General features: G+C 34.7%; 1 protein-coding gene across 2 annotated transcripts in view; it reads left to right on the forward strand.

The window, feature by feature from the left end:
• The window catches only part of LOC120637077 (LIM domain transcription factor LMO4), a 289,676-nt gene extending 272,903 nt beyond the window's left edge, over nucleotides 1-16,773 (forward strand). For both annotated transcript variants that reach the window (XM_039908696.1, XM_039908695.1), the window contains exon 5: nucleotides 13,465-16,773. The gene's annotated coding sequence lies outside the window, so the exon portion shown is untranslated. The remainder of the gene's footprint in view (nucleotides 1-13,464) is intronic.
• Nucleotides 16,774-21,358: the final 4,585 nt, after the last annotated feature.

The following is a 21,358-nucleotide window of genomic DNA, read 5'->3' on the forward strand; positions in this document are numbered from 1 at the left end:
AATAAGATTAGAATTACAATTTTGAATTTACATTTTATCGCACCAACTTGCTAAACCACTTGAAAACGCCATTTCTACTGCGAGTGGTGTGAACAAAAATTCTAGGTAAATCAATATTAAAGTTATTTTTACAGACAGACAGGAATAAGATGCAATGGGTTATATCTATAAAGATATTATAAGAATGGATGAACGGATCTGGACGAAATTAAGGACAGAGATAGGCTACATTTATCCCGTAAAAATATACCCGTGAGATAGATTTGTTTTTCTTTTCTACAGACATGTTTTTTGCATAGTGATAATTCAAGGGGTCAATCACACAAGCATTTGGACCGATTTTTATCAATCGTAGCTAAGAACACTCTCCACATTAATGAGGTTGAATGATCACCTATCGAACGAAAAAAAAACCTTCATGCGTTTATCCGTTCAAGAGCTGCGATGGTAAATCATACACATCAAGATTTTCACGCGAACGAAATAAAGGCTAGACTAGTAAAGAGGATTAACAGAAATTCCGTACCATATTTAATACTCCTATATACCAAAACGATAAACATAACAAACAGGCAATAACAAAAGCACTGAATCACAACTTAATTGATTTACTATAACAGTTTGTATGAACAACTTGGGAATGGATATATACACGGCTTAACGTGCTTAATTTAATATCGGCGTTGAATAGAAAACGTCTCGACGCTTACAATGGTCCATCGGCATTCCATTAACTAGTCGGCAAACATTGCGGGACGCATCCTCGCTGTTAAGAAACCTGTACACCGAACATAAACAACGTTTATCAATACTCTATTTATTATAACTTGTCCTATTTTGTTAACAATCCTGTAATTACAGTTATTAGTAGATACTGTTCTTACGTAGGGGTGTGGGTTAAATCAGGGTTTAATATAACCGTCATACCTCTAACAGGTTAGCTCGGTACCATAACAGTATAGCATCTTAGACTGCATCAAAGTCAACATCAGGTGAGATTACAGTAAAGTGAAATAAATAGTATTAAGTGTCTACTAAAAATAGTAAATAACAAGGTTGCTAAATTAAATATAATAAAAGAAAGAACACAGACTTTTACTTTCTTTATATATTTTTTTTATTATTTTTTAATATTAAAAAAACTACACTAAAAAGTAAAAAAATATTATTGACAAGTAGGAAAATTCGACTAAAACACTTCTTAGTTGAAGTGTTTTTTTCTTCATCATGCCCATCGCATCAACCGATGAGTTTTCCGAATTCAACGGTCTCGTTGTCTGGTCAACCAGAGACTCCCTTAAAAGTAAATCATAACTTCTAATTTAAGTACACTTCCAAAAAGTTATTCGTCAAACGCAATTCTTATTAATTGCCACGAAAATTTTATGTGTTAAAAAGTTATGAAAAGATTGTATACATCATTATACAAGTAAGATAAATAGACTTAAAGATTTCTAAGTTAAACTGTTTTTTTCATCATCATCATCATCATCACATCAACCGATGCGTATTCCGAATTCATCCCTTAAAACTAAATCAAACCTTAATATTTAAGTACACTTCCAAAAGGTTATTTTTCAAACGTGATTCTAATTAATTGTCACGAATTCTAATAAATTGTATGATGAAGATTAGGCAAACCGTATGGTACTCCTCAACGAACTACTAATAAATAGTAAATTTAATACTTTTTACGATTATTAGCAGTCCAAAGTTAGTTTACTTTCTTTTGAAATTGTAAATCTAATTATAATCAACATATTACATTCCCATGGCTCCATCACAAATATAAATTCAAAAAGAGAATATTTTCTTGCCTAGTGTAAAGCCACTCTAGTGTATAGTCAACACAAAACGATTGCCAGCGATACCCACGCCGGGACAGTCGTACTCGATTGTAACAACTAACAACACTAACGACTGTTTATATTGGACGATCCTCGTGCGGGGACCGACCGGAGCCGGACCGACTTCGCGACACAATGCAAGACCGCCTAAATAATTTACTAATAGTGAGAGCTTAGAGCCGTCCGCAAATAGGTGCACCCTACCTCCGTGATATCACTTCTAGTTTATTTGTGCGGTTTAAATTACAATCAACTGTGCCTTATAAAGTTATTATCTGAAAATGTTTCGGTATTGGATGAAATCGTGCGTAGAGAGTGTATTTAGAACATTTTGAACCTTCAGTGTTTTGCACATAAAACTATATATCACGGTAGCTATTTGTTCGGGGATCGCGGACAATAGGTAAAAGACTTTATTGTATCTATTAGTGACACTTTATATTGCATGATCCTCGTACGGGGATCCACCGGATTCGAACCGACTTCGCAACACAATGTAAGACCGCCTAAATAATTTACTAGTTGTGAGAACTTAGAGCCGTCCGCAAATAGATGCACCGTAACTACATGATATCAATTCTAGTTTATTTGTGTGGTTTAAATTACTCTCAATTTTTAATTATAAAGTAAACATCTGAAAATATTTCGGTACTGGTTCAAAACGTGCGCGTATACGTAACCTATTTTAATGGACCTTTGAAAAAAAAATGACATTTCGATACATATAGTAATAGAAAACATTGACCACAGCTCAGGGAACCGGCAACGGCAGCTTGCACCGTATAATCAATTTCACAGACGACGTGTGAAAAATGGACGCCAATAGCGCCTGCACCTTCCATGATGTATAGCCGGCTAAATGCCGTATTTATAATTTCCTCAAGATATATTAGCAATTAGTTACGTGGGAAACAACGATGGTGAACTAGTCACCTTGCAGCTATTATAGCACTGTTAATGACTACGCCCACACTACGTAGCTACGAAACTGTGTTTGTAATATCGTTGACATTAACTATCTGTTTAATATTAACAGTTTGACAAGTTCCACTCGCACTTGAATAATCGTACAGACCTATATATACATATATAGATTGTATAAAAATTTTTTTTTTCATAAACATAGCATAATAATGTCGCTACGAAATTCGAAAGTAAAGCTAGCTGGATTTATTTTTGCACTAGTACCAAAATTCAAGCACAACGGGAAAGCACTTGATGATCAGTCTAAGCCTTTCAATTGGCTGGCTAAATGCCGTATTTATATTCTCCTTCCTTATTGCCGTATGTCTTAGCAATTAGTGCATACGTACGCACGTACCTAACGTGTACAAAAATCATTGATGCCAAACTAGGCACCTCGAAGCCTTTATGCCACTCAGCTACGAAATGCTGTTTGACGCACGGTACAACAGTCCGAAATTCGAGTGAGATTCGCATCCTGAAAGGCCCACCCTTTCAGGATGCGAATCATCACCAACGAGCCATGAACAGACGTGTATTTAAAATTGTGTAAAAACTCGTGTAACATCTTGTGAAATTAACTGTAAGTACTAAGTATTCTTAATGTAAATTGTAATGCTTTCCTCTCAAGATGGATAACTAAGGAAGTATACAAACACCGGTAAATTCTATCGGTGTGTTTTTATCTAGAATCACAATATTCCAGCACTTTTAATTTTATTATTGCAAACTTTAATCATTCTAAATATCACCAAACTTTATTCTGTACGTATAGAATAAAGAATAAACTCAGCGTCGCGAAACAATATACGATACGGGCATAATAATTTTTGTTGATTTAGTCGAGCGCTATTATGTATGTAAGAAAGTTTTGTAGTAAAATGCGGCATGGAGGCTGTACTAAACTAAGGTTTTGAAACTTGTTTCCAAATGATCGATATTTATTGCAGTAGGGGTGTGGGTTAAATCAGGGTTTAATATAACCGTCATACCTCTAACAGGTTAGCTCGGTACCATAACAGTATAGCATCTTAGACTGCATCAATGTCAACATCAGGTGAGATTACAGTAAAGTGAAATAAATAGTATTAAGTGTCTACTAAAAATAGTAAATAACAAGGTTGCTAAATTAAATATAATAAAAGAAAGAACACAGACTTTTACTTTCTTTATATATTTTTTTTATTATTTTTTAATATTAAAAAAACTACACTAAAAAGTAAAAAAATATTATTGACAAGTAGGAAAATTCGACTAAAACACTTCTTAGTTGAAGTGTTTTTTTCATCATCATGCCCATCGCATCAACCGATGAGTTTTCCGAATTCAACGGTCTCGTTGTCTGGTCAACCAGAGAATCCCTTAAAAGTAAATCATAACTTCTAATTTAAGTACACTTCCAAATTAATAAGAATTGCGTTTGACGAATAACTTATTCGTCAAACGCAAATTTTATGTGTTAAAAAGTTATGAAAAGATTGTATACATCATTATACAAGTAAGATAAATAGACTTAAAGATTTCTAAGTTAAACTGTTTTTTTCATCATCATCATCATCATCACATCAACCGATGCGTATTCCGAATTCATCCCTTAAAACTAAATCAAACCTTAATATTTAAGTACACTTCCAAAAGGTTATTTTTCAAACGTGATTCTAATTAATTGTCACGAATTCTAATAAATTGTATGATGAAGATTAGGCAAACCGTATGGTACTCCTCAACGAACTACTAATAAATAGTAAATTTAATACTTTTTACGATTATTAGCAGTCCAAAGTTAGTTTACTTTCTTTTGAAATTGTAAATCTAATTATAATCAACATATTACATTCCCATGGCTCCATCACAAATATAAATTCAAAAAGAGAATATTTTCTTGCCTAGTGTAAAGCCACTCTAGTGTATAGTCAACACAAAACGATTGCCAGCGATACCCACGCCGGGACAGTCGTACTCGATTGTAACAACTAACAACACTAACGACTGTTTATATTGGACGATCCTCGTGCGGGGACCGACCGGAGCCGGACCGACTTCGCGACACAATGCAAGACCGCCTAAATAATTTACTAATAGTGAGAGCTTAGAGCCGTCCGCAAATAGGTGCACCCTACCTCCGTGATATCACTTCTAGTTTATTTGTGCGGTTTAAATTACAATCAACTGTGCCAACATTTTCAGATAATAACTTTCGGTATTGGATGAAATCGTGCGTAGAGAGTGTATTTAGAACATTTTGAACCTTCAGTGTTTTGCACATAAAACTATATATCACGGTAGCTATTTGTTCGGGGATCGCGGACAATAGGTAAAAGACTTTATTGTATCTATTAGTGACACTTTATATTGTATGATCCTCGTACGGGGATCCACCGGATTCGAACCGACTTCGCAACACAATGTAAGACCGCCTAAATAATTTACTAGTTGTGAGAACTTAGAGCCGTCCGCAAATAGATGCACCGTAACTACATGATATCAATTCTAGTTTATTTGTGTGGTTTAAATTACTCTCAATTTTTAATTATAAAGTAAACATCTGAAAATATTTCGGTACTGGTTCAAAACGTGCGCGTATACGTAACCTATTTTAATGGACCTTTGAAAAAAAAATGACATTTCGATACATATAGTAATAGAAAACATTGACCACAGCTCAGGGAACCGGCAACGGCAGCTTGCACCGTATAATCAATTTCACAGACGACGTGTGAAAAATGGACGCCAATAGCGCCTGCACCTTCCATGATGTATAGCCGGCTAAATGCCGTATTTATAATTTCCTCAAGATATATTAGCAATTAGTTACGTGGGAAACAACGATGGTGAACTAGTCACCTTGCAGCTATTATAGCACTGTTAATGACTACGCCCACACTACGTAGCTACGAAACTGTGTTTGTAATATCGTTGACATTAACTATCTGTTTAATATTAACAGTTTGACAAGTTCCACTCGCACTTGAATAATCGTACAGACCTATATATACATATATAGATTGTATAAAAATTTTTTTTTCCATAAACATAGCATAATAATGTCGCTACGAAATTCGAAAGTAAAGCTAGCTGGATTTATTTTTGCACTAGTACCAAAATTCAAGCACAACGGGAAAGCACTTGATGATCAGTCTAAGCCTTTCAATTGGCTGGCTAAATGCCGTATTTATATTCTCCTTCCTTATTGCCGTATGTCTTAGCAATTAGTGCATACGTACGCACGTACCTAACGTGTACAAAAATCATTGATGCCAAACTAGGCACCTCGAAGCCTTTATGCCACTCAGCTACGAAATGCTGTTTGACGCACGGTACAACAGTCCGAAATTCGAGTGAGATTCGCATCCTGAAAGGCCCACCCTTTCAGGATGCGAATCATCACCAACGAGCCATGAACAGACGTGTATTTAAAATTGTGTAAAAACTCGTGTAACATCTTGTGAAATTAACTGTAAGTACTAAGTATTCTTAATGTAAATTGTAATGCTTTCCTCTCAAGATGGATAACTAAGGAAGTATACAAACACCGGTAAATTCTATCGGTGTGTTTTTATCTAGAATCACAATATTCCAGCACTTTTAATTTTATTATTGCAAACTTTAATCATTCTAAATATCACCAAACTTTATTCTGTACGTATAGAATAAAGAATAAACTCAGCGTCGCGAAACAATATACGATACGGGCATAATAATTTTTGTTGATTTAGTCGAGCGCTATTATGTATGTAAGAAAGTTTTGTAGTAAAATGCGGCATGGAGGCTGTACTAAACTAAGGTTTTGAAACTTGTTTCCAAATGATCGATATTTATTGCAGTAGGGGTGTGGGTTAAATCAGGGTTTAATATAACCGTCATACCTCTAACAGGTTAGCTCGGTACCATAACAGTATAGCATCTTAGACTGCATCAATGTCAACATCAGGTGAGATTACAGTAAAGTGAAATAAATAGTATTAAGTGTCTACTAAAAATAGTAAATAACAAGGTTGCTAAATTAAATATAATAAAAGAAAGAACACAGACTTTTACTTTCTTTATATATTTTTTTTATTATTTTTTAATATTAAAAAAACTACACTAAAAAGTAAAAAAATATTATTGACAAGTAGGAAAATTCGACTAAAACACTTCTTAGTTGAAGTGTTTTTTTCATCATCATGCCCATCGCATCAACCGATGAGTTTTCCGAATTCAACGGTCTCGTTGTCTGGTCAACCAGAGAATCCCTTAAAAGTAAATCATAACTTCTAATTTAAGTACACTTCCAAATTAATAAGAATTGCGTTTGACGAATAACTTATTCGTCAAACGCAAATTTTATGTGTTAAAAAGTTATGAAAAGATTGTATACATCATTATACAAGTAAGATAAATAGACTTAAAGATTTCTAAGTTAAACTGTTTTTTTCATCATCATCATCATCATCACATCAACCGATGCGTATTCCGAATTCATCCCTTAAAACTAAATCAAACCTTAATATTTAAGTACACTTCCAAAAGGTTATTTTTCAAACGTGATTCTAATTAATTGTCACGAATTCTAATAAATTGTATGATGAAGATTAGGCAAACCGTATGGTACTCCTCAACGAACTACTAATAAATAGTAAATTTAATACTTTTTACGATTATTAGCAGTCCAAAGTTAGTTTACTTTCTTTTGAAATTGTAAATCTAATTATAATCAACATATTACATTCCCATGGCTCCATCACAAATATAAATTCAAAAAGAGAATATTTTCTTGCCTAGTGTAAAGCCACTCTAGTGTATAGTCAACACAAAACGATTGCCAGCGATACCCACGCCGGGACAGTCGTACTCGATTGTAACAACTAACAACACTAACGACTGTTTATATTGGACGATCCTCGTGCGGGGACCGACCGGAGCCGGACCGACTTCGCGACACAATGCAAGACCGCCTAAATAATTTACTAATAGTGAGAGCTTAGAGCCGTCCGCAAATAGGTGCACCCTACCTCCGTGATATCACTTCTAGTTTATTTGTGCGGTTTAAATTACAATCAACTGTGCCTTATAAAGTTATTATCTGAAAATGTTTCGGTATTGGATGAAATCGTGCGTAGAGAGTGTATTTAGAACATTTTGAACCTTCAGTGTTTTGCACATAAAACTATATATCACGGTAGCTATTTGTTCGGGGATCGCGGACAATAGGTAAAAGACTTTATTGTATCTATTAGTGACACTTTATATTGCATGATCCTCGTACGGGGATCCACCGGATTCGAACCGACTTCGCAACACAATGTAAGACCGCCTAAATAATTTACTAGTTGTGAGAACTTAGAGCCGTCCGCAAATAGATGCACCGTAACTACATGATATCAATTCTAGTTTATTTGTGTGGTTTAAATTACTCTCAATTTTTAATTATAAAGTAAACATCTGAAAATATTTCGGTACTGGTTCAAAACGTGCGCGTATACGTAACCTATTTTAATGGACCTTTGAAAAAAAAATGACATTTCGATACATATAGTAATAGAAAACATTGACCACAGCTCAGGGAACCGGCAACGGCAGCTTGCACCGTATAATCAATTTCACAGACGACGTGTGAAAAATGGACGCCAATAGCGCCTGCACCTTCCATGATGTATAGCCGGCTAAATGCCGTATTTATAATTTCCTCAAGATATATTAGCAATTAGTTACGTGGGAAACAACGATGGTGAACTAGTCACCTTGCAGCTATTATAGCACTGTTAATGACTACGCCCACACTACGTAGCTACGAAACTGTGTTTGTAATATCGTTGACATTAACTATCTGTTTAATATTAACAGTTTGACAAGTTCCACTCGCACTTGAATAATCGTACAGACCTATATATACATATATAGATTGTATAAAAATTTTTTTTTTCATAAACATAGCATAATAATGTCGCTACGAAATTCGAAAGTAAAGCTAGCTGGATTTATTTTTGCACTAGTACCAAAATTCAAGCACAACGGGAAAGCACTTGATGATCAGTCTAAGCCTTTCAATTGGCTGGCTAAATGCCGTATTTATATTCTCCTTCCTTATTGCCGTATGTCTTAGCAATTAGTGCATACGTACGCACGTACCTAACGTGTACAAAAATCATTGATGCCAAACTAGGCACCTCGAAGCCTTTATGCCACTCAGCTACGAAATGCTGTTTGACGCACGGTACAACAGTCCGAAATTCGAGTGAGATTCGCATCCTGAAAGGCCCACCCTTTCAGGATGCGAATCATCACCAACGAGCCATGAACAGACGTGTATTTAAAATTGTGTAAAAACTCGTGTAACATCTTGTGAAATTAACTGTAAGTACTAAGTATTCTTAATGTAAATTGTAATGCTTTCCTCTCAAGATGGATAACTAAGGAAGTATACAAACACCGGTAAATTCTATCGGTGTGTTTTTATCTAGAATCACAATATTCCAGCACTTTTAATTTTATTATTGCAAACTTTAATCATTCTAAATATCACCAAACTTTATTCTGTACGTATAGAATAAAGAATAAACTCAGCGTCGCGAAACAATATACGATACGGGCATAATAATTTTTGTTGATTTAGTCGAGCGCTATTATGTATGTAAGAAAGTTTTGTAGTAAAATGCGGCATGGAGGCTGTACTAAACTAAGGTTTTGAAACTTGTTTCCAAATGATCGATATTTATTGCAGTAGGGGTGTGGGTTAAATCAGGGTTTAATATAACCGTCATACCTCTAACAGGTTAGCTCGGTACCATAACAGTATAGCATCTTAGACTGCATCAATGTCAACATCAGGTGAGATTACAGTAAAGTGAAATAAATAGTATTAAGTGTCTACTAAAAATAGTAAATAACAAGGTTGCTAAATTAAATATAATAAAAGAAAGAACACAGACTTTTACTTTCTTTATATATTTTTTTTATTATTTTTTAATATTAAAAAAACTACACTAAAAAGTAAAAAAATATTATTGACAAGTAGGAAAATTCGACTAAAACACTTCTTAGTTGAAGTGTTTTTTTCATCATCATGCCCATCGCATCAACCGATGAGTTTTCCGAATTCAACGGTCTCGTTGTCTGGTCAACCAGAGAATCCCTTAAAAGTAAATCATAACTTCTAATTTAAGTACACTTCCAAATTAATAAGAATTGCGTTTGACGAATAACTTATTCGTCAAACGCAAATTTTATGTGTTAAAAAGTTATGAAAAGATTGTATACATCATTATACAAGTAAGATAAATAGACTTAAAGATTTCTAAGTTAAACTGTTTTTTTCATCATCATCATCATCATCACATCAACCGATGCGTATTCCGAATTCATCCCTTAAAACTAAATCAAACCTTAATATTTAAGTACACTTCCAAAAGGTTATTTTTCAAACGTGATTCTAATTAATTGTCACGAATTCTAATAAATTGTATGATGAAGATTAGGCAAACCGTATGGTACTCCTCAACGAACTACTAATAAATAGTAAATTTAATACTTTTTACGATTATTAGCAGTCCAAAGTTAGTTTACTTTCTTTTGAAATTGTAAATCTAATTATAATCAACATATTACATTCCCATGGCTCCATCACAAATATAAATTCAAAAAGAGAATATTTTCTTGCCTAGTGTAAAGCCACTCTAGTGTATAGTCAACACAAAACGATTGCCAGCGATACCCACGCCGGGACAGTCGTACTCGATTGTAACAACTAACAACACTAACGACTGTTTATATTGGACGATCCTCGTGCGGGGACCGACCGGAGCCGGACCGACTTCGCGACACAATGCAAGACCGCCTAAATAATTTACTAATAGTGAGAGCTTAGAGCCGTCCGCAAATAGGTGCACCCTACCTCCGTGATATCACTTCTAGTTTATTTGTGCGGTTTAAATTACAATCAACTGTGCCTTATAAAGTTATTATCTGAAAATGTTTCGGTATTGGATGAAATCGTGCGTAGAGAGTGTATTTAGAACATTTTGAACCTTCAGTGTTTTGCACATAAAACTATATATCACGGTAGCTATTTGTTCGGGGATCGCGGACAATAGGTAAAAGACTTTATTGTATCTATTAGTGACACTTTATATTGCATGATCCTCGTACGGGGATCCACCGGATTCGAACCGACTTCGCAACACAATGTAAGACCGCCTAAATAATTTACTAGTTGTGAGAACTTAGAGCCGTCCGCAAATAGATGCACCGTAACTACATGATATCAATTCTAGTTTATTTGTGTGGTTTAAATTACTCTCAATTTTTAATTATAAAGTAAACATCTGAAAATATTTCGGTACTGGTTCAAAACGTGCGCGTATACGTAACCTATTTTAATGGACCTTTGAAAAAAAAATGACATTTCGATACATATAGTAATAGAAAACATTGACCACAGCTCAGGGAACCGGCAACGGCAGCTTGCACCGTATAATCAATTTCACAGACGACGTGTGAAAAATGGACGCCAATAGCGCCTGCACCTTCCATGATGTATAGCCGGCTAAATGCCGTATTTATAATTTCCTCAAGATATATTAGCAATTAGTTACGTGGGAAACAACGATGGTGAACTAGTCACCTTGCAGCTATTATAGCACTGTTAATGACTACGCCCACACTACGTAGCTACGAAACTGTGTTTGTAATATCGTTGACATTAACTATCTGTTTAATATTAACAGTTTGACAAGTTCCACTCGCACTTGAATAATCGTACAGACCTATATATACATATATAGATTCTATAAAAAATTTTTTTTTCATAAACATAGCATAATAATGTCGCTACGAAATTCGAAAGTAAAGCTAGCTGGATTTATTTTTGCACTAGTACCAAAATTCAAGCACAACGGGAAAGCACTTGATGATCAGTCTAAGCCTTTCAATTGGCTGGCTAAATGCCGTATTTATATTCTCCTTCCTTATTGCCGTATGTCTTAGCAATTAGTGCATACGTACGCACGTACCTAACGTGTACAAAAATCATTGATGCCAAACTAGGCACCTCGAAGCCTTTATGCCACTCAGCTACGAACAGTCCGATGCGAATCATCACCAACGAGCCATGAACAGACGTGTATTTAAAATTGTGTAAAAACTCGTGTAACATCTTGTGAAATTAACTGTAAGTACTAAGTATTCTTAATGTAAATTGTAATGCTTTCCTCTCAAGATGGATAACTAAGGAAGTATACAAACACCGGTAAATTCTATCGGTGTGTTTTTATCTAGAATCACAATATTCCAGCACTTTTAATTTTATTATTGCAAACTTTAATCATTCTAAATATCACCAAACTTTATTCTGTACGTATAGAATAAAGAATAAACTCAGCGTCGCGAAACAATATACGATACGGGCATAATAATTTTTGTTGATTTAGTCGAGCGCTATTATGTATGTAAGAAAGTTTTGTAGTAAAATGCGGCATGGAGGCTGTACTAAACTAAGGTTTTGAAACTTGTTTCCAAATGATCGATATTTATTGCAGTAGCATCGGTTTCGTTATTCTAGTTTTCTACAATCATATCTTAACAATTATTCATTGTAAAGTCAACATCTCCTGAGGATGCTCCGGTTTCGGAGTGAAACGTGCATAGAGGGTACGTTGCTGAAGATCTGTTTGGTTTGGAGTATAAGGATTGAAGAAATTATAAATACCACTATACAGATCCAGAATTTTTAACGGTCTTCGGAACGTTATGTAATGTAGGCCTACTATCGATATACTACTATGAGCAGTCGTACATTACTAACCAACAGTGCACTTTATAAGGTTCTTTCATTATGAAACATATATGACTTACATATTTTTCCATTTCATAACATTTTCCATATTCAGTTTTTTCCTTGTTTGAATAGTCATCAGTCAACTCGCACTTGTAACTTTCATATTATTTAATTTATGTTTTAAATTTAATAAATAATAATTTTATTGCATTGAAATCACAGGAATATTCCCAAAATATTTTAAGGATTTAGTAAAGGCAGGAAATGTCCTGGATAAACATCACGTATGGCAACCCTATATTAGCCTGAAAGCCTCATGGAGGGGAGAGTGCGCATTGGCCATTAGCGTGATTAGAGTACCCGGCGCCGCTCGCGAATTCTTTAGGCCTCTCATCTCATAATACATATTTCATTATTTATGTAAGCTCTGTTTTACTTCAATCTACTCTCTCGGTGATTACATTCGCAACGTAAGGATCGCCTTTTGACGCACCAAATGGCAACAGACTATACCAATAAATAATCTTTTTCTCAAAAATATTGCGTGAACTCCCAAGTCATAACTTTCTTTCCCAGGGCATAGAAAATTGTTTTCGATGTGAGTTTTGAAGACCCTTAATCAAAACTCTATAAGACCTATATAAGACCTTACTGTGCGGGAATGCACGAATAATGCAGAACCATAGACCATATAATCCATCTATACTAAATTTTGTTTCTTTCTTTGTCTGTTTAACTCGTTTATGTTCGTCTCAACCAATGCACCAATCTTGCCAATTTTATTTTCGGGATATCATCCGGTATAGCGTGATTTCCAAATAATCGAAACAATCGCGGGAAAAACTGCAACCGAAAATAGTATGTTATGTCTATATTAATAGAACCATTTTAATTTTGCAGATGATGGCGTGCTCATATCTAAGCGCAACGGGGCAGAAGCCGCAACCTTCAATGGCGGGATGCTGGACTCCACCTTACTCCCTACCTGAGCCCGAACCCACCCGGATGGTACCCTATGTCCGTCCGCCAGCAGCTTGTACCCTAATGTCAGAACCTGCGCTAGACCTGACCACTACCATCAAACCTCGAACAGCCTCCAGTGACGATGACACCTAGTGACAGTGTTGTGCGAAAGACTATTAAACCATTCGGCACTAGTAAATTATTACTCGCGGCAATTTCACTTAATTAGTAAATAATCTCAAACTATTATTTTATAAGTAAAAAGAGGAAAATCAAATATATGCTCACAAAAGTGGCATGTAACTTGGTTAATTAGCCAACCTGAGCTCAGTCTTGTGGCGTAGTTCTTCGCGATGTATTGTGCTCGTGTTATCTTAGTAAAAGAACATGCTATTATAATTGCACTTATTGTGGTTGATGTTAGTATAACCTTGCGATATTACATGTTTATTCATTACAATAGATTAAATGTGCGTTTCTATAAAATTTGTCATGACTAATAATAATCATTGTCTTTAATAAGACAACCTATCTACTAGTGCCTCTTTTTACTTGTAATATAATTTGCCCTCAACGATAATGCGGTTAGTAATAATTGGCCAGGCCCTTGTTAAGTTATATTTGATAAGTTGGTACATACGCCACCATGGTTTATGTTACGTAGATAACGAAAATAATTCTAGACGTACGTAGAGACTAAGGTAGAAAAAAACATAAACGAAACGCAGGTTTTCCTATCCAAACAACTCAATGAAGTTTCTAGAAAAAAACGTGCTAGTTTGAGAGACGTTTGCGGCCCCGTCAAACGTAAAATTCTGTACTCTACTCTGACCAATGAAAAAAATTATGCAAAAAGGTATGGTCAGTGCTTGACGATAATAACACAACGACGTTCGATGGAACCGTACGCCTCGCATGAAAGTGGCATAACGCCTTTTCCTTACGTGACGTAATCTCCCAGTCGAATCCTACTATAAGCTGCGTTAAGAAACTTCTGCCAACAACAAATATTACTGGCGAACGGAGGGTAATCAAAATACGATTTATATTTTCTCTATGTGTGGATGTATCGTATGATACTAGTTCGCTATGTTCACGATGAAAACAACGTGATCATAGTGACCATAGGCCAAAGCTATTATAACAAATTAAAAATCATTTAAATTCGAGGTCTATCATAGGCACAACTATCATCATGTTAAAAAACCATATTTGGTCCTTCTTACCAATGAGGATATAAACACTAAGTTCTTGTCTCTAAGAAATTGCAATTGTCTATATCTAGATTAAAACTAGGCAAATACAAGTTAGTAATTTGTTGCCCTGGTTATGGTTACTATCTTATGTAATAAAATAAAGATAGATTTTAACATGCCTAAATGAAACCCTAAATATATATGCATAGTCTATGTTGGCGTTTGTACCCACTAAATATTTAATTTCGGTTGTGAAAATGGCAATTTATGTAAAACTTACTCGCTGCTATGTAAATTTTCTTGCAATTGTGAATGGGGACGTGTTAAACACAAGTGCGTTGTTTCTTTTTAAAAGTGATAATGAAATGTAAATGGGGAAACGAAAACGGCATATCTTAAATAATTAAGTGATTTAAGGAAGTAATTTTAGAGCTCCATACAAAGAATAATTAAATACACTATAACCGTTTCATGGATTTTTTACCCGTTTGTGCACTTTTATCACTTTGGGCGTTTTCAATATAAAATATCACTTTCAAAAATGTTATTTATTATTTAATGAAGTTTCAGTCATTAAGCCTTGTATTCATTAGTAGGTATACATTTTATATACAATACAAGGTTACTCAAACAATCTGTAAGTATAACACTAATACAATCGATTAGAATTAAGGCAATTTGGTTTCTGTTAGATGAACGTTAATACACAATACGACTTTTTCCTATATGTGGTATTAATATCGGGAACGAAGGTGCGTTTGTTTTCGAAACAGATTTAACTAAAACATTTGTTGAAACGCTAGTGAATACGTGGCTTTATTCTATTTATTTAGGTGGTACCTTGCAATTTTTCAAGATAAATTCAAACGAACGCATTTTAGAAAATTATCACTTATGTAATCAAGCAGCCCTTATAATGTAATTGTATGCAAATCACATTATTATGTATTATAGGTAAAACTCGAGGAATTTAATGAAGCAATAAATTTATTTTTACTATGTCGCTCATATAACGTTTATTATATGTATTTCAGTAATAAATATAAATTCTTGCCAAAATGTACCTTTTACACCTAATTAAAGTTATTTAATTCTACAAAATTTCTCTCGCACGCATTCTCTGATTTGCAAACTCTGTAAATAACTCGAATAAATTTGTTATTTCGTTTATAATTAACGTGCTGTTACTTAAATCTTCTAATAGCCCGTTTATATTATTCATTAAATTTGTAAATATTAGTATAAAATCTAGATATAAGTAGACACTTGTACCTAAAGTTTAGGCGCAAATTTAGCAATAATTTTGATGCCAACATCTTCGAAGTTAACACTCTGGTTACTTATGGTCTCTGTAAATACAGGTCTAAACTTTCTATCGTAAAGTTAATAAAATATACACAGAAAAGAGTCAGATTCTAGTTTTACCGCTCGTATATACATTTATGTTACTCGGTAAGCTTCTTTACAACCTCAAGAAAGCTATCCGAAGTGGCAGTACCCATACAATATTAACAATTAAGACTTTTTCGATTGCTCGTTAAGTTTTTCCCATTTTGAAATGTTTCTCTAAGGTTTTATTTTTCCCCAAACCCGGTAAGAATATATGTATGTCATGAATACAAACATATGGAGTGTCTAGACGCTTTTGGCGTCCCCTTTCTGAAAGTAGCATTTATTATATTGACTAAAGTTTTTAAATTTTCGCCGAACATTTACTAGAATTGCAACAAAGTTCCACAGTGCAATTTAAATCAACTGTGCGTTCTAAAGGATGATGTAATAGTAAAAAAAAAGTTTTATTTTTTCATTGCTTTAAAACGCCCACTAAAGTTAACGAATAATATTATTTATTCGAATAATATAATTTAATAATTAAGATTTAAAATTAGTTATCCTAGCTACATTTGTTCAATGTTTAATAATGAAAATGAAATATTTGACGAGAAGAACCATTGTGTCACCCATTAAAATTTTACAGGATACATTATAAAATCAAGAAAGAAATTATAACCTAAAATAAACTATTTAAAACTAAATAAAATCTAAATCGTCCTCGAAACCACCGCAGCGAGGCACAGTTCCTAAGATGCTGGCAGCATTTCCCCTTTGGATCGCCAAACTAATTCGTTGGCCCGCTCTAGGATCACCGGAAGACTCGATAACCCTTTTCGATAATTCTTTAAAAAGGGCTCTTGCCTCCGGACCCCACGGTTCCACGTAGAAAGAAATTGTATTTTATAAAATTATTCTGACGTACAGAGAGACAAACAGCAACTAAAAATGGCAAGCGAAACCTAGAATCAGACTCTTAAGTAAGTAATGTTAAACGCTAACATTCCTTTTCCTTATTAGGTAAGACAATTTTTACATATACCTACTTACATATTTGAAATTATCTTCCCTAATTATTGTAGGTGTTTCAAAGCTTAGCATGGCAATTTTTTTCCTCTTACAATGGCGAATCAAGCGCATAGCAAGTTGATTGATGCCGACGCCGCACCGCGTCGCTCACAATGGCTGCAGTGTGTTTCTTAATTCACCGAATTTAAAATTTATTTTTTTGAATTATTAACTGGCCCGTGTGATGTGTGAAAAGATATAGAAAAATAGTCTAAAATAGAAATTGTAAAGACGTTGATTGAAGAAATAAATTGTTTCAACTCAATAAATCAATTAGGTACCTTTGGATTTACAATTTTATAGACATCTGCGGTTAACAGAAGACATTTTAAATATTGGCTAAATAATTTAGATCAGAAAGATTTGATTTGCCTCCATTGTAAGACGATTTAAATTCACCATTGGTATTATGAAAAGTTAAGTAAAATACAAAATGTCTTTCATGATATTAGTGTAAAAGCTATATCTATTTTAGTGCTACTTATACATGGGCCACATTATGAGCTCGGGTCGGTAGTAGGGGCATAAGTTACTAAGTGGCGTCTTGGTGATCTGCTACTCATTGGTCGAGCACCCACGGTGGAATTTGATGTACAACTAAAATTTATCGTCATTCTCAGCCTATTATTGTCACAGTCCGGGAAAAAGCAGTGTCTCTTGTAGGAGAAATATAACTTTCCACGCTGCCCCACTGCAGCTTGGTAGGCAACGTACAATAAAAAAAAAAAAATGTATATATTTAAAATAAATGTTTGCATTAATGCCGATCATTAACCTAACGTCCTGCATACACATCGGCACAAAGACTCCAAACAAAACCCCTTCGTTAGACCATTGTGTACGCAGCATTAGGATTTGAGCGAAAACCCAGATCGTACGACTTGAGTAACTATGCATATCTGTTTATAAATATAACTGTTCTGTAGTACCGGTATATATGTATAACTGTATTTTAAATGTCAGTAATGTTTTAAATTTTTTAGCATTTAACATTTGTGGCCCTTGTATAAAATGTATTATGGTCTATCCAGACATATCAGAATCAGTGTTGCCTCAGGGACGGAGAAAAACTTACTCACATATAATAGTAAAATAATTCAAACTCATTCATGTCCGGGTTATCAGGAACTTTAGTGTTCCTGAATATGCTCTGCGTGTGATTTCCAATTGTGTTCCAATTCCAATCGTGACATCTATAAAATTTGTGTGTTGTTTGTATACTAAACTATATACAATTACAGACATACACTCGCTAATTTTACGTTAGTTCACTTAAAAACTGACATAGTTTATAGGTAGGCACCTACTTCATAAACCTGATAGGTTTGAAATAAGTGATTTTGTCAACAAAACAACAGGAAATATTATCTTAAATTTGTAAAGGTGTATCGGAGAAAAATTAGCCTTAATACATTAGTTCATTAAAAGGTATGCTGATTAGTTTTGATTGAGAATTTTTTTTTAAGCCCTGACATATTAGCAAAAGACAACTTGCGCTCCATTAAACTTGTCACTGATGCTGTATGAGACTTCGACCACTGATGCCGGTTTCAATGATAAGTGAAACACAACTAACGTACGACTCGTCCCTGACGGTTTTCACGACGTTTCGGAACCCGGACAGCACTGACTATAATATGTATGAACAGACACTTAATTGTAATGAACATTTGCATGACATTTACTTACAATAAAAATGTTAGCGTTTAGTGAATCTTGCCATTTCTCAGTGTGTTTTACGTGAAATTGTCCAGACCGACGAAGCTACCAGAACTATGAAACGTTGGAAATTATAGCAAAAACGCCTGGCAATTTTAAGTAAAAAACAGTATGGTGTTACCACTTACATACAAAAGTAATAAAAAACATTGCAACTTAATAGCCTAAGGTTAAAGACAAGAGAAGGAGAAATTAAATTTTGTAAATTAATATATTTGTTTCAATTTCACCCGTGATTTACCCTGCGGAGAAAAGATGGAGAATATTATATGTATCATCAATCATCATAATAATCGGTATATTAATATCCTACGACTAAACACACATCTCAACACCCATACAAGGGAGAGATTAAGAGCTTAGACCCATAACGCTACTATAATGCTGGTTGGCGGATTTTTAAATTTTTTTTTTACTACGGCAATACACACATCGCCATCTAGTCCCAAAGTAAGCGTAGCTTGTGTTATGGGTACTAAGATAGCTGATGAATATTTTTTTTATGAATATAATACACATAAATACTTATAAAATACAGATAAACACCCAGACACTGAAAAACATTCATGTTCATCACACAAACATTTTCCAGTTGTGGGAATCGAACCAACGACCTTGGACTCAGAAAGGAGGGTTGCTGCCCACTGCGCCACTCGGCCGTCAAATTATCTGGGCCGACGACGACATAACTTGCTTTCCCGAGCACGGGTGGAATTTACCCTGAGGAGAGGAGATGGAGAATATTCTTTGCATCTGCATAATCATTTCATCAGCATATTAATATCCCACTGCCAATCACACAACTCAACACCCATAAAACATAGGGATATTTTAGACCCAGATGCTGCTACGATTATAGTTGGCGGATTTTATGATTACCTGTGCCGACGACATAACTTGTTTTCCCAGGAAAAGGAGCAACGCCAATCAAATATAACACACAATACAATTTTTGCCCGACCCGGAAATCGAATCCAGGTCCTAACTACCCGTCGTAGAAACACTAGACAAGCGTAGCAGAAAAAAAAATAGTAGCTTCTTGGAGGTTTCGGCCGCGGCTAGTTCTTAGTTATCACCAAAGTAATCTAGCGACGCGACGAAACAGATCAAGAGTAGGTTTTAAAAACTGCTTGTAATTTAGCTCACTTCCCTTTGAGACTGCATCATCACTTACCATGAAGAGATCAGTCGCTTGCGTAGGGCGTTAAACTACGCAATAGTCAAACATATAAAACGTTTTATTTATTAGATAAAGTTTGAACTGGACATCAATCGGTGGCGAAAAGGATGATAAAGAACAGCAAAAACCTACCTTGGTGGAAGGGCATTCCAAACCCTTGCTGGGCGCTTGGGAAAATAAATCGAATTTATAAAAATCAGGGTAGGCAGTGCTGTCCGCATATACGACATGCTAGGTACTGTGTGATAACGTAGTCTACAATGTTGTTGAATAAAAAATATTTATATTAATATAATATGGACTAACATTTGAAATAAATATAAATAAATAAAATATCCAAAGAAACAAATTGTAATAAACAGCGCTAAGAATCAGTTAGGATTAAATAAATAATATCGCTAGAGTCACTGAAACGTACTTTCTTACAAACCACAAGTTGCTAACGAGATTTGAGATGAGTATTAACACATTTACATTAAACCTAGTTGCTAGAAGCTGTTATAAGCACCATTGTGACCAAATAATGATAACGGTTAAAGTTTAGGCATGATAATTAAACTTTATAAAACTATACAAACCTATTAAGTCGGCCGATACTATGATAAATTATAAGTACCTGCTTTAAATAAAGCGAAAGTAAAGTATTAGTATGAAAAATGTTTATCTTTAACTAAAATAAATCTCGAAGTACAAAGTAAATAAATAACTCTTAAATATGTGCACTGTATTTTATTTATGTGAGCCTAACCCAATATTTCTAACAATATATTAAAACTACTTGCTGTTTCCCCACTACAAGATGGGTACATAAGTACTGACTTCACATTATCCACAAAATTAAGAACATACGGAACCCTCATTCAGCCATTATTGCATTGTGTCCAAAAACAGTGAAAACGTCCCGAGCACATCTCACTTCACACCCGCAAAATGTAGCTACGCTCGAAACTTTTCCCATTTTCCCCAATTCTTGGTAAACGTTTAGAACATTTTAGGTAATAAATAACTGTCAATTGCTAAATGGAATATTATAATCCTTTTTTTTGCGCTGGGAAATGCATTGACGCATCCCTCCCGGAGATAGGCAAGAAATTATCTAACCTGTTTCCGGAATAATAAGGTATGTGGGACTCGCTGACACGGGGCCAGAATACCCACTAAAACCCAGCGGAATCGTCTACGCCGTACCGGGACACCACAGGATCGCTTTCGCGTGCTACTGTGGCATCCCGACCGGAATATTATAGTCCTAGACTAACCATTCCATTTAGCAATGTAGTGTTTCTCTACACTACTAAAGTGGAGTGGTTTTTGATGCTTCAATATTAGTCGTGTA

This window comes from Pararge aegeria, chromosome 3 (genome assembly GCF_905163445.1).
Source record: "Pararge aegeria chromosome 3, ilParAegt1.1, whole genome shotgun sequence".
NCBI classification, from domain to species: domain Eukaryota; kingdom Metazoa; phylum Arthropoda; class Insecta; order Lepidoptera; family Nymphalidae; genus Pararge; species Pararge aegeria.